The sequence below is a fragment of the Pan troglodytes genome, chromosome 5, assembly GCF_028858775.2.
Source record: "Pan troglodytes isolate AG18354 chromosome 5, NHGRI_mPanTro3-v2.0_pri, whole genome shotgun sequence".
Classification (NCBI taxonomy): Eukaryota; Metazoa; Chordata; class Mammalia; order Primates; family Hominidae; genus Pan; species Pan troglodytes.
Genome location: NC_072403.2, coordinates 161,684,340 through 161,697,697, shown reverse-complemented (window position 1 = coordinate 161,697,697; position 13,358 = coordinate 161,684,340). Strand labels below are relative to the sequence as shown.

General features: G+C 40.9%; 1 protein-coding gene across 6 annotated transcripts in view; it reads right to left on the bottom strand.

Annotated features, from left to right (window-relative positions):
* Positions 1-13,358, bottom strand: part of PCMT1 (protein-L-isoaspartate (D-aspartate) O-methyltransferase) — a 58,489-nt gene that overhangs the window by 21,523 nt on the left and 23,608 nt on the right. The gene's annotated exons all lie outside the window — the stretch shown is intronic.

Genomic DNA, 13,358 nt, shown 5'->3' with positions numbered 1-13,358 from the left:
CTTGGTTGATAAAAATACCCATCCATTAATCTATAGTGATAAATTAATACAACATTCTATACATATATAAATGAAAAATAGGGAAAACTGTTCCCAACAAATATATAGATACATAATGAATACACGTAGAAAAAATGATGAAAATCAGCCTTTGGGCAGCCATCTCAATAATAACTGATTGATTCAGGTAAAAATCATAAATGGAAGCTAAAACTAGTGGACTAACATTTGAAAAATAAACAGGATATTTACATAATCTTAAAGGGTTTGCCCCCGATAATTATTAATCACAAAAGGAAAAATAGTAATTTTACAATGGAGTTCAGAAAAAAGTTTTCCAGTGGAAAAACTTGGTCAACACTACCTTAATCAGATGATCAAAGTTAACATCACAATTATGGGACACACTGACATCAAATGCCTCTGCTAAGATACTTCATTTCTGGGATATGCCAGGCAAAAATGCATAACCTATATTGAATTATGAGGAAACATCAAACAAACCCAAATTGAGGGACATTATACAAAATAAATGGCCCATATTCATAAAAATTTTCAAGGTTTTCAAGGCCATAAAAGAATAAAGAACCATTTCTCAGTCATTCTTTAAAGGAAACTAAAAAGACATGACAATCAAATAAAACTCACAATCTACCATTTTCTTTTCCTATAAGGAATATTATCAGAATAATTGATGAAATCTGAATAAGGTCTATAAATTGGCTAATAGTGTTATATCAATGCTGACTTCCAGATTTCAAAAATTGTACTATGGGTATGTAAGAGAATGTCCTTATTTTTAAAAGTAAAGAGCATTGGCCGGGCGCAGTGGCTCACACCTGTAATCCCAGCACTTTGGGAGGCCGAGGCGGGAGGATCACGAGGTCAGGAGATCGAGACCATCCTGGCTAACACAGTAAAACCCCATCTCTACTAAAAATACAAAAAATTAGCCGGGCGTGGTGGTGGGCGCCTGTAGTCCCAGTTACTTGGGAGGCTGAGGCAGGACAATGGCGTGAACCCGAGAGGCGGAGCTTGCAGTGAGCTGAGAACATGCCACTGTGCCACTGCACCCCAGCCTGGGCGACAGAGCAAGACTCCATCTCAAAAAAAATTAAAGGTAAAGAGCATTATGCCTGTAATTTACCCTCAAAGAGCTCAGAAAAATGGAAATATAATACACACACATACACACACACACACACAGAGGAGAGAGGGGATAAAGAAGGGAGAGAGAATAAATGATAAAGCAAATGGTAAGATTTGCTTTACCAATGGTAAGACTGTGTGGACAAAGGTATACAGGAACTGTACTATCTGTATAATATTTCTGTAAGTCAGAAACCATGTCAAAGATTTAAAAACATTTGGGCCGGGCTCAGTGGCTCACACCTGTAATCCCAGCACTTTGAGAGGCCGAGGCGGACAGATGACCTAAGGTCAGGTGTTCAAGACCAGCCTGCCCAACATGATGAAACCCCGTCTCTGCTAAAAATACAAAAAATTAGCCGGGCGTGGTGGCGGCTGTAATCCCAGCTACTGGGAAGCTGAAGCAGGAGAATCGCTTGAACCCGGGAGGTGGATGTTGCACTGAGCCAAGATGGCGCCACTGCACTCCAGCCTGGGTGACAGAGCAAGATTCCATCTCAAAAAAAAAAATTAAAACTATTTTATCAATGAAAACAGCCAATGCCAAAGAGAAAGATAGAACGAAAATGCCCTATTCCATGGAACAATTAAAAAAAATTAACAACTACTAATTCCAATCACTAAAAGTGGATGACCAGACGTTATGGACCTCCTGATATGATGCAACAGGAAGGACCATTAGGAAGTGTTCCTGAAAAACAAAAGTTTTAAGAATAAGTCAACCACCACCAGGAAACAATTAACCAAATTCAGAATATGGGAAATTCTATATAACAAATGAACTAGTTTTGTCAATAAACAAAGGGCATTTAAAAAAAGAAAGGGGTCTTTCTTTAAAAATTAAAAGATACTTTAAAAAACTGAAACAAGACCAAAAATATGCAATGTATAGACTCTGTGTGGATACTGATTTAAGCGAATTAACTATAAAAATTTTTAAGCACCTGGCAAACTTTGAACATGGAGTAGACATAAGATATTAAGGAACATTGTTAGGTATGATAATGACATTGTAGTTTATTTTTAAAGTCATTGAGATTTATAATAAAGTATCCAGGGATGAAATAATAGTATGTATGTTTGGGATTTGCTTTAAAATACTTCAGCAAAAGAGAGAGTTACACTAGGAGCAGTGGTTCACAGCCTGTAATCCCAGTCTTCGGGAGGCCGAGGTGGGTGGATCGCTTAAGTTCAGGAGTTCAAGACCAGCCTGGGCAACACAGCGATAACCCATCTCTACAAAAATACAAAAATGAGGTGGATGTGGTGGTGCACACCTGTAGTCCCAGCTACTCGAGAGGCTGAGGTGAGAGGATGATTTGAGCACAGCAGGCCGCAGTGAGCTGAGATTGCACTACTACATTCCAGCCTGGGCCACAGAGCATGACTCTGCCTCAAAAAAAAAAAAAAAAAAAAAGAGAGAAAGAGAGAGTTAAATAAAACAAGATTAGTAAATTGTTGGTCATTATTAAAGCTGGGTGATTTATAGGTTCATTATACTATTTTATTTGTATATATGGTACTGGAACTCTTCCATAATTTTCCATAATAAGAAGTTGTGTTTTTATTTAAAGCTAAGGTTTCCAAGCACTTGGGAGCTTAAAAAAAGAATTTTTAAAAAGTTAAAGCTATCTTTTCCCCCAACTTATATATGGAGAGAAGGCCTTGAATAGATACAGCCTCACATAATCCAAGACATTTCAAACTTTCAAACCAGAAAGTCCTTAATGTTCCACAGAACCCTTTTAGGGGTAACACACAAATATGTGTTAAATGGCTGTTTTTTTCCCCCAATATATTCAAGGTTCATGCATTACATTTGCCAATCTAGAATGTTCCCCCAATTATCTCCCTCCACCTACCACTTTGCTCTGTTCTTCAGGACACTGACTCATTTAAGGAGTCCTGGCAAGGCATGGTGACTTATACCTATAATCCGAGTGCTTTGAAAGGCCAAAGTGGAAGGATAACTTGAGACCAGGAGTTTGAAATAAGCCTGGATAACACAGTTGAGACCGTATGTCTACAAAAAAGTTAAAAATTATCTGAGTGTGGGTCATGGCACATGCCTATAGTCCCAGCTCCTTGGGAGGCAGAGGCAGGAAGATCACTGGAGCTGAAGAGCTTGAGGTTATAGTGAGCTATGATCTTTGCACTCCAGCCTGGGCAACAGAGCAAGACACTGTCTCAGGGGGGAGAAAAAAAAAGAGTCCTGTCCAGTTGTCCCACACATAATGCACCACATTCTAGATGTGTCTGCTTCCTCAGGGTTAGATTCAGATCAAAGACGTCTAGCAAGAACACACGCAAGTCTTGCTATGCAACTCCCTAAGAGCATCACATTAAGAAGTATATAATATTGGACCACCACACCACTGGACATGTCAACCTCAACCACTCAGTAAATGTGGTCACCAATAGATCACTCTACTTTCAAGGCATATTTTTTTCTTTATAATTAATAACATGTGGGCCGGGTGTGGTGGCTTATGCCTCTTATCCCAGCACTTTGGGAGGCTGAGGTGGGCAGATCACGAGGTCAGGAGTTCGAGACCAGGCTGGCTAACATGGTGAAACCCCGTCTCTACTAAAACTACAGAAATTATCCAGGCATGGTGGTGCATGCCTGTAATCCCAGCTATTTGGGAGGCTGAGGCAGAAGACTTGCTTTAACCCAGAAGGCGGAGGTTGCAGTGAGCCGAGATCACGCCACTGCATCCAGCCTGGGTGACACAGCAAGACTATGACTTGAAAAATAATAATAATAATATGTGGAGTACTAATTTGAGACTACATGAGTATTTTTGTTCTCCAACAATCTTCCTCCTAATGGTTTTAGATTCATTAATAATCTTTGCCTAATTCATTAATTGATGATAACAAAACAGTGATCTTTATTTTTATTTTTGTAGAGTCAGGGTCTTGCTTTGTTGACCAGGGTGGTCTTGAACTCCTGGGCTCAAGGGATCTGCCCGCTCGGCCTCCTGAAGTGCTGAGATTACAGGCATCAGCCACTGCACCCAGCCAAAATACTGATTTTTAAAATTTCATTATTCCTTCCACATTTATTCATTAACATTCTTCTGTTTTTCTGAAAAAAATCATTTTCACTTTTTTCCCTGTCTTGCTCTTTTTGTTTTTTTTTTAAGTCTCCATAGACTCACGAATTTTTGTTTTTCAATTCACTGTGCTATAATCTGTTACCATCATTATTCTTGTTGATTCTCAAATTCTCTCCAATTTGGCCTTTGGGAGCCTCTTCAAATCTGCTCGTATGTCCTTCTGACATTACCTCCTCAGCCTTTGAGTACTTCCTCACTTGACAGATGTCAGTCACTACTCCAAGGAGCACTCGACTCTTTTAGTAAGCAGTGGTATTCAGGATCCCAAACCTGGATGCCAGGTGTGCTCACTGCTACCAGGATACCATTTTAACAGATTGCCTTTAATCTCTTCACCACTGCACGCATCACATTTTTCTTTACAGGTTTGGAAAATATTCCAGGATTATAGTTAATTCCAAGCTTGTGATTTTAAGGTTCATTAGATGTAGATGTCATTTCTCTTTGCATCCTCACTTTCTGCTTGTCTTATAATACTGCTAAGATTTATGCAATAAATGATTCAAGATCACAACTGCTTGTTCATATAATACAATTAAAAATATTTTACCCTATTCACATCTTGCACTGTATGCTTACTGTTATGTGCATATATATAAACATTCATATAGATGTTTCATGTGACTATATACATACATAGATACACAAGTTTTCCTTATTAACAGTCATAGATAGCTCAGAAAATATAAGTAATTAAAAATGCATCAGTTTTGGGAGAAAATTCTGACATAAGCTATGACATATGCTAAGTGAAATAAGCCAGTCACAAAAAGACAAACACTTTATGATTCCACTTATATGACGTACCTAGAGGAACCAAATTCATAGAAACAGAAAATAGAATGGTGGTTGCCAGGGGCTGAGGTAAAGAAAGAATGAGAAAAGTGGGAAATTGTTATTGAATGAGTATAGAGTGTTAGTTTTGCAAGATGAAAAGTGTTCTGAAGACTGATTGCATAACAATGTAAATGTACTTAACACTACTAAATGGTACACTTAAAATGGTTAAGATGGTAAATTTTATGTTATGTGTATTTTAACACAATTAAAAATTTTAATGCATTTATATAAAATATAGTTTTAACAATGAAAAGACAACCCAATTAAGAAATGGTCAAGAGGCCAGGTATGGTGGCTCGTGCTTGTAATCCCAGCACTTTGAGAGGCACAGGCAGGAGGACTGTTTGAGCTCAGGAGTTTGAGACCAGCCTGGGCGACATAGCAAGACCCTGTCTTTAAAAAAATTTTTTTGGCCGGGCGCCGTGGCCCATGCCTGTAATCCCAACACTTTGGGAGGCTGAGGTGGGTGGATCACGAGGTCAGGAGTTCAAGACCAGCCTGGCCAACACGGTGAAACCTTGTCTCTACTAAAAATACAAAAATTAGCCAGGTGTGGTGGTACATGCCTGTAATCCTACCTACTCAGGAGGCTGAGGCAGGAGAATTGCTTGAACCTGGGAGGCGGAGGTTGCAGTGAGCTGAGATGGCACCACTGCACTCCAGCCCGGGTGACAGAGTGAGACTCTGTCTCAGAAAAAAAAAAAAAGTTTTAATTATCTAAACAAACAAACAAACAAACAAAAAACAAGAAAGGGGTAAGAGACTGAATAAATGTTTCTCCAAAGAAGATACAGAAATGGCCAAAACGCACATGAAGAGACGCTCAACATCATTCATCATTAGGGAAATGCAAATCAAAACCACAATGACACACCACTTCATAGTCACTAGGATGGATAAAATTCTTTTAAAAAAAGAAAATAACAAATGTTAACAAGGAAGCAGAGAAACTGGAACCCTCATACATTGCTAGTGGGACTGTAAAATGGTGCAGCTGCTTTGAAAAACGGTTTGGCCGTTCCACGAAATGTTAAACATAGAGTTTTCATATATGATCTGGTAATGCCACTCCTAGGTAAATACTCGAGAGAAATGAAAACACACAAAAATGTGTACACAAATGTTCACGGCAGCATTATTTAGAATAGCCAAACACTGGAAACAATCCAAATGTCCCTCAACAGTTAATAGATAAATGTTGTATATCCATACAATCAGATATTATTCAGTCATAAAAAGGAGAGAAGTACTGATTCACACTACAACAGGGATAAATCTTGAAAACATTATGCTAAATTTAAAAAGTCAGTCATAAAAGGCAATATATTATATGATTCTATTTCTATGAAATGTCTAGAATAGGCAAATCTATAGAAACAAATAATAGATTAGTCGTTGCCAGGACCTGAGCAGAGCAGGGGTTGGGACCTGACTGCTAATGGGTATAAGGAAGGTTTCTTTCTGCAGTGATGAAAACCTCATATTAGAGGGTGCTGATGTTTGTGTAACTCTGAATAAACTAAAAACTGCAGAATTCTACACTTTAAAGGGATGAATTCTACAGTATAAGAATTATATCTTTTTTTTTTTTCTGAGGCAGGGTCTTGATCTGTCACTCAGGCAGGAGCGTAGTGGTGTGATCATGACTCACTGCAGCCTCCATCTCCCAGGCTCAAGCAATCCTTCCACCTCAGTCTGCAGAATAGCTGGGACCACAGGCACGTACTATCACACCCAGCTAAATGTTTTTTATTTTTTGTAGAGATGGGATCTCACCATGTTGCCCAGGCTGGTCTCAAACTCCTGGGCTCAAGTGATCCTCTGGCCTCGGCCTCCCAAAGTGCTGGGATTACAGGCTCAAGGTACTGTGCCTAGCCAAGAATTGTATCTTAATAAAGCTGTTTTGTATTGTTGTTTTAAAATGCATCTTTTGCCATGAAGTAACTGCTATGCTTTGTTCAGCAATGAACTGGACACCCAGACCAAACTTCAGGGGAAAGAAAAAAATCACAAAGTATTTCCCTTAATACCTGAAAGCATACCACTCCAGTCAATTTCCCAACCATGCTAGATACTGGTTCTCCAAAATGACTTTTAGCATTCATACTTCATTTTTTTTTTTTGAGTCAGAGTTTTGATCTTTTGCCCAGGCTGGAGTGAAGTGGTGCGATCTTGGCTCACTGCAACCTGCACCCTCCCCAGGTCCAAGTGATTCTCTTGTCTCAGCCTCCTGAGTAGCTGGGATTATAGGCGCCTGCCACCACACGTGGCTAATTTTTGTATTTTTAGTAGAGACAGGATATTGCCATGTTGGCCAGGCTGGTCTCAAACTCCTGACCTCAGGTGACCCACCTGCCTCGGCCTCCCATAATGCTAGGGTTACAGGCGTGAGCCACCCCGCCCAGTCACATTCATGCTTCTGTATAAATCTTTCATTTAGGTAGTGTTGTGGGACAAATCAGTGACGGGAGAGACTGAGCACAGTTCAGTAGAGTGTCTAATTATTAAGGTGATCACTGGCTCAGTCGGACTAGGGTCCAGAAAGTCTGATCCCTGAACAAAGGGATCAATCACCTTTAAAGCAGTTTGTGGCGGGAGTTAGGGAGTTACGTGCTGCAGGAAGGGTACTTGCAGAAGCGAGATCAAAGGCAGTTAATTACTCTTTTACATTGTTACACCATATGTTTTACATCCTTGGGAATACATGCTTTTGTAGCAACTGCTTATCAACTTTGTGACTTTACAGCCGAGCTAGGGAGGGAAGCAAGAACTCGCTGTGCCTCAAGGAATTTAAAACGATGGAACACAGATAAGCCTCTCTGCGCACAGAGGAGGGATAAGCAGTTAATATTCTCTCTCAACCCGGCCCCGCACCAGAGTGGGGGGGTGGGGTGGGGCTATATTATGTTCTACCTTCAAGAAAAAGAATAAATTTTTCTACCATTATACTTATAAAATTCATTAATTCCCCCTTCAGTAGTAGTTCAAACTGTTTGCAGATTATCTTAAGACTATAACTTTTCTTTTTAATCACTTATTGAATAGGTAATATACAAAAAAGTCATTCCTAATCTATGGTTTAAAGAAAAAAGAAAGCCAGGCCCAGTGGCTCACGCCTGTAATGCTAACACTTTGGGAGGCTGAGGTGGGAGGATTGCTTGAGCTCCAGGGTTCAGAACTAGCTTGGGCAACACAGTGAGTCCTCATCTCTACAGAAAATGTTTTTAAAAAGTAAAGGGTGATGGTATGTGCCTACAGTCCCAGCTACTCAGGAGGCTAAGGTGGGAGGATCTTTTAAGCTCAGCAGGTCTCGGCTGCAGTGGGCCATCATCATGCTTCTGTACTCCAGCCTGGGCAACAAAGCAACACCCTGTCTCAAAAAAAACAAAAACTAAAAAATTAAGGGCTAGACGCAGTGGCTCAGGCCTGTAATCCCAGCACTTTGAGAGGCCAAGGAGGGTGGATCGCTTGAGGTCAGGAGTTTGAGACCAGCCTGGCCAACACGGTGAAATCCCATCTCTACTAAAAATACAAAAATTAGCCGGGTGTGGTGGTGCACACTTGTAATCCTAGCTACTCAGGAGGCTGAAGCAGGAGAACTGCTTGAACCTGGGAGGCAAAAGTTTCACTAAGCTGAGACTGTGCCACTGCACTCCAGCCAGGGCGACAGAGAGAGACTCCATCTCAAAAATAATAATAATAATAAATTAAAATGTTAAAAAAAATTAAGCAAAAGGAATAAAGAAATTGATAACACGCCAGATACAGTGGCTCAAGCTTGTAATCCCAGCACTTTGGGAGGCCGAGTCAGGCAGATCACTTGAGGCCAGGAGTTCAAGACCAGCCTGGCCAACGTGACGAAACCCTGTCTCTACTAAAAATACAAAAATTAGCCAGGCGTGGTGGTGTACATCTGTAATCCCAGCTATCTGAGAGGCTGAGGCAGGAGAATCACTTGAATCCGGGAGGCAGAGGTTGCAGTAAGCCAAGATCACCCCACTGCACTCCAGCCTGGGCAACAGAGTGAGACTTTGCGGAAAAAAAAAAAAGAAGAAGAAAAGAAAGAAAGAAGGAAGGAAGGAAGGAAGGAGAAAAAGAAAGAAAGAGAAAGAAAGGACAAAGAAAGAAAGTCAAAGAAAGCAAAGAAAGAAAGAAAGGACGGAAGGAATTGATAACAGATCAAGGACATAGAGTGAAAATCAGATCTCAATTCCACCCATATATCCTAAATAAGCTAATTCCCTATCTTAGAAGAAATTATTTTTAGTTTTCATTCCCAAAGAAAAACATATGTGTGCATGTATGTGTGCATATGTGATTTTCATACATTACAGAATATTCTAAATACCCTTTGGGACTCAACTTTTATACTGTTTCATTCTTATTTTTCCCACCCAAAAAACCACCTGTAAGTATTATACTGTATTTCTTGAAGACTTTGTCATATTTGTACTTGCAGAGTTCTTTCATTTAACAGTTTCACAATACTCCACAACATGGAGGTTAAGATGGTCCCTGACTTAACAGTGGTTCAACATATGATTTCTCGACTTTACGATGATGTAAAAATTATACACGTTCTGTACAAATTGTACTTCAAGTACCCATACATGCATTCTATTTTCCACTTCCAGTACAATATTCAATAAATTACATGTGATATTCACCATTTTATTATAAAACAGACTTTGTGTTAGTTGATTTTGCCCAACTGTAGGCTAACGTAAGTGTTCTGAGCACATTTAAGGTAGGCAAGGCTAAGCTATGAAGTTTGGTAGGCTAAGTATATTAAATGCATTTTAGAGTTACAGTATTTTCAACTTATGATGGGTTTATCAGGACATACCCCCATGTAAGTCAAGGAGCATCTGTACTGTAATTTATTAACCATCCACCATTTGTGGACATTGCTTTTTGTAATTATAATAAATAAGATGTCAATAAATAACTTTAGTTAAGTCACTCTGCACTCATGTATATATTATGGGATAAATATCTTGAAATAAAACTGGGAAATCTAAGTTATATTTATTTCACATTTTGATACATACTGCCAAATTGTCTTCCAAAAACATTCAATGTACTCTCCCACACAAAAAAAGTATGTGACTGCCAGTTTTCCATTTCCAATACAAAGTATCAAGTTTTTAAATCTCTAACAATCTGACAGGTGAAAACTGGTACCTCATTATAGTGCTAATTTGCAATTTACTAAGTATAAGTGAAGATGAGGCTGGGCATGGTGGCTTATGCCTGTAATCCAGCATTTTAGAAGGCCAAAGCAAGAGGATCACTAAAGCCCAGGAGTTCACGACCAACCTGGGGTAACAAAGTGAGGCCCTGTCTCTACAAAAAAAAATTTTAATGGCCAGGCACAGTGGCTCACACCTGTAATCCCAGCACTCTGGGAGGCCAAGGCGGGTGGATCACTTGAGGTCAGGAGATCACTTGAGGTCAGGAGGTTAGGTCAGGAGACAAGCCTGGCCAACATGGCGAAACCCCATCTCTACTAAAAATACAAAAATTAGCCGGGCATGGTAGTGCACACCTGTAATCCCAGCTACGAGGAAGGCTGAGTAAGGCACGCGAATTGCTTGAATCCAGGGGGCGGAGGTTGCAGTAAGCCGAGGTCACGCCACTGCACTCCAGCCTGGGCCACAGAGCGAGACTCCGTCTCAAACAGCTACTCGGGAGGCTGAGGCAGGAGAATGGCGTGAACCCAGGAGGCACAGCTTGCAGTAAGCCGAGGTCACGCCACTGCACTCCAGCCTGGGCAACAGAGCAAGACTCTGCCTCAAAAAAAAAAAAATTTAAATACGTGAAGATGACATCTTTTCATTTGTTTAAATGTCAATGTCATTTTTATTTCTGTTCAATGAACTATCTTAGCCTTTTCTTTTTTGAGACAGAGTTTCACTCTTGCTGCCCAGGCTGGAGGGCAATGGCGCAATTTCAGCTCAACACAACCTCTGCCTCCCGGGTTCAAGCGATTCTCCTGCCTCAGCCTCCCAAGTAGCTGGGATTACAGGCATGCGCCACCACGCCCAGCTAATTTTGTATTTTTACTAGAGACAGGGTTTCTCCATGTTAGTGAGGCTGGTCTCAAACTCCCAACCTCTAGTGATTCGCCCACTTTGGCCTCCCAAAGTGCTGGGATTACAGATGTGAGCCACCACGCCCGGCCACAATGAACTATCAGTCCTGTCCTTTACACATTTTCTTTTGGGCTTACTGGTCTTTTACTTATTAACAGGATACACACAAACACAAATGTATGCATACATGTCTACATATTGAAATTTTCCCTTGCTGTCATATGTATTACAATATTTCCCTCAATCGTTAATTATTATTATTGAGATGAGGGTCTCTGTCAACCAGGCTGGAGTGCAGTAGCACAATCATGGCTCACTGCAGCCTCAAACTCCTGGACTCAGACAATCCTTCTGCCTTGGCCTCCCTTGTAGCTAGGACTACAGGAACATTGCCACCACACCCAACTAATTTTTAAAATTTTTTGTAGAGACAGAGTCTTGCTTTGTTGCCCAGGCTGGTCTCAAACTCCTGGCTTCAAGCGATATTCCTGCCTCGGCCTCCCGAAGTGTTGAGATTACACAGGTGTGAGCCACCACACACAGCCAATTTTTCCTCTTTAATTTTTGCTTATAACATTTTTTCTCCGCAAAAATCCTAGATATGTAAGTTTCAAAATGTATCAGGTTTTTTTAACAGCTTCTGTGTTTTCTGTCATGTTTCAAAAAGACATTACTATTCAATTTTTATAAATGTCTGCTTTTTTCTTCTAGTATAATTATCAATTTGCTATAAATACATATAGAATTTATTTTAGTATTAAGTTTAAATAAGAGCTTCTCCAACCCCAAATACTTGCAGAGAATCAGAAAAGTTATTGTTCTGGCCAGGCGCAGTGGCTCATGCCTATAATCCCAGCATTTTGGGAGGCAAAGGCGAGTGGATCACCTGAGGTCAGGAGTTCAAAACCAGCCTGGCCAACAAGGTGAAACCCTGTCTCTACTAAAAATACAAAAAGTTAAGGCTGGGCGGGGTGGCTCACGCCTGTAATCCCAGCACTTTGGGAGGCCGAGGTGGGCGGATCACAAGGTCAGGAGATCGAGACCATCCTGGCTAACATGGTGAAACCCCGTCTCTACCAAAAAATACAAAAAACTAGCGGGGCATGGTGGCGGGCACCTGTAGTCCCAGCTACTCAGGAGGCGAGGCAGGAGAATGGCGTGAACCCAGGAGGCGGAGCTTGCAGTGAGCCAAGATGGCGCCACTGCACTCCAGCCTGGGCCACAGGTGAGAGTCCGTCTCAAAAAAAAAAAAAAAAAAAAGTTAGCCAGGCGTGGTGGCGGGTGCCTGTAATCCCAGCTACTAGGGAGGCTGAGGCAAGAGAATTACTTGAACCTAGGAGGTGGAGGTTGCAGTGAGCAGAGATGACAACATTGCACTCCAGCCTGGGCACAAGAACGAAACTCCGTCTCAAAAAAAAAAAAAAAAGGCTGGGCCCAGTGGCTCACACCTATAATCCCAGCACTTTGGGAGGCTGAGGCGGGTGGATCACAAGGTCAGGAGTTCAAGACCAGCCTGGCCAACACAGTGAAGCCCCATCTCTACTAAAAATACAAAAAATAAGCTGAGTGTGGTGGCGGGCACCTGTAATGCTAGTTACTCAGGAGGCTGAGGGAGGAGAATCACTTGAACCCAGGAGGCGGAGGTTGCAGCAAGCCAAGATCGCGCTGCTGCACACCAGCCTGGGCAACAGTGTGAGACTCCATCTCGAAAAAAAAAAAAAAAAGAAAAGAAAAGCTATTGTTCTTTCCTACAAAATAAAACAAGAGTACTCATTCAAATACTGACATTTAAACCCTAAGAAAAGGTTGGGCACAGTGGCTCATGCCTGTAATCCTAGCACTTTAGGAGGCTGAGGTGGGAGGACTGCATGAGCCCAGGAGTCAAGGCTGCAGTGAGCTGCGATGATCATACCACTGCATTCCAGCCTGGGTGACAAGGTAAGAAGTTGTCTCAAAAAAAATAAAATAAAATAAAATAAAACCCAAGAAAATTCCCAACAGATTAAAACTGCTAGATCACTCAAAGTAAGTCCTTCTCAAGGAGCTATGCAGCTGAATGGCTCTTATACTTAACCACTCCCTAATGAATTTTCCACATAAAATGTGAAATAATATTCAACTTGAGATTTCTATAAAATGTCCATTATACTAT